Source organism: Geospiza fortis, unplaced genomic scaffold (genome assembly GCF_000277835.1).
Source record: "Geospiza fortis unplaced genomic scaffold, GeoFor_1.0 scaffold23, whole genome shotgun sequence".
NCBI lineage: Eukaryota > Metazoa > Chordata > Aves > Passeriformes > Thraupidae > Geospiza > Geospiza fortis.
In genome coordinates, this window is record NW_005054303.1 from 14,537,206 (window position 1) to 14,539,159 (window position 1,954).

Genomic DNA, 1,954 nt, shown 5'->3' on the forward strand with positions numbered 1-1,954 from the left:
AGTGGAATGTTTGCCATACACCATTTCCCTGGCAAGCAGCAGCTGTGGATCTCTGGCGATTCCCCCTGCCAGCCCCACACGCCGCTCCCAGCCTGTGGCACAGAGGAAAGGAGGTGTCTGAATGGTGACAATGCCATCCCCAGCTCTCACCCAGCAGGGTTACTCTGCTCCAGAAGTGTTTATCCCTCAGGAAGTCAGCAAAGCTCCTCTTGGAAGAACATTGCCTCCCAGATCATCACCAAACTGAATTTCTGGAAAACGTGGCCTTGAAATGGCATCACTCCTTCTTGTCTGGGATGTGCAGGACACCTGAACGCTGAGGGGACACCAAGGCCAGGTGAGGCTCAGGGATGTGCCCCAGCCCAGGTGATTTCCATCCCAAAGGATGGGAGCTCCTGGGGTGAACACAGTGCCCAAGCCACCCCCCATGAGTGGTGTGGTACCCTGACCTGGGGTCCTGCACTTCCAGGAGGGAATTTGCTCCATGTTCAGACCCTTCCCAGGCTCTGGGATTGTCCCAGGAGCCCAGGTTTCATTAGAGCAGACTGGGAGGGGAAGAGCTGGCTCAGCCTTCCCCAGGGCTGTGTCTGGGAGCTGGGGCAAGGCAGGAGGGAGGAATCACAGCTTTGGGGACGGATCTGGGCCACCCCAAAATTGTCCTTTGCTGCCCTGGAAGCTCCCAAACCTCTGTCCCATCCCTGGAAGTGTCCAAGGCCAGGTAGGATGGGGCTTGGAGCAACCTGGGACAGTGGAATAAATGGAATGAGTCCCTGCTTCTGTCAGGGGGGTTGGAACTGGGTGGTCTTGAAGGTCCCTTCCAACCCAAATAATTCTGGGAATTTAGGGTTCTAGCCCATTTTGGGGTCCCATCCCAGCAATGGCTACAGCAGCCCTCCCCTCCAGGGCAGGACCTGTGTCTGTGGGATTATCAGGGCAAGGCTCCATCACCAAAACCTCAATCCATTCTCCCACGAGCTCACATTTTCATGGCACCCTCAAAATCCCTGGGTTCCTACCCCAAACATCCCAGAGCAGCTGGACCTGGCCCTCTCCCCTTCCCAACCAAGCTGTTTATGAGCTCTGTGAGCACAAGAAACCAAAAGCAGCTGTGGCTACGACCTCCTTTGATGTGATTCCTTTTTTTCCTTCCTCTGAATTTTTGTGATCCAGATATAAAGCCCTGGGAAAGAGAGGTTTAAAGGAGAACCCTGACACCCATTACTGCAGGGGCATGAAATGCAGAGCCCTGACTCTCATCCATCGCAGGAGATTATTTCAATCCAATCCAAAATGATGTCAATGATCCAAATGATTTCAATCCAAATCCAATGGGGTTTTTTTTTGTTTATTTTTAAAGAAAATACTAAAAATAAAGCTCCTGGAAGCCACTGATGGGCAGTGAGGGAGAAATCCCAGGTGTTCCTTGTTCAGCCTTGCCCACCTCATGTTTGCACAATTCTGCCCCGTGCCAACATTACCTTGTCCAAGGCCTTCCCTGAAGGAAGGAAAGGGGTAAAGGATGCTCTGGGCATCCCAGGAAAACTGGGAAACGGTCACCCCACTGCCACCTTGCTTGTGGCACCATTCCCAGCTGCTCCAGCAGCATTTGCTGTATTTAAAATTAATGCTTTTTTCTCTTTGCAGAGAGTCCTGCTGTGTTATCCCATCCAATAAACCCAATCCTGGCTCAGCCCAGATCCCATCCTGCTCCAAAGCCCAGGGACAGATGCTTCCATCTCCAGCCATGATTTTCTGCAGTGTAGGGCTCCCCTTTGCACCTTTCCTGGTGCAAACTCAGCCCTTAGACTCCTGTTCTCAAAGGATTCTCTAATTTTGGTGCTTTGCAGAGGGGGGTCCCCAGACTCAGCCATCCCAGCTAATCAAGCCCCCCCAGCCAGCTCCCCTGATTTATGGAATCCCAGAATGGTGTGGGTTGGAAGGGACCTTAAATCCA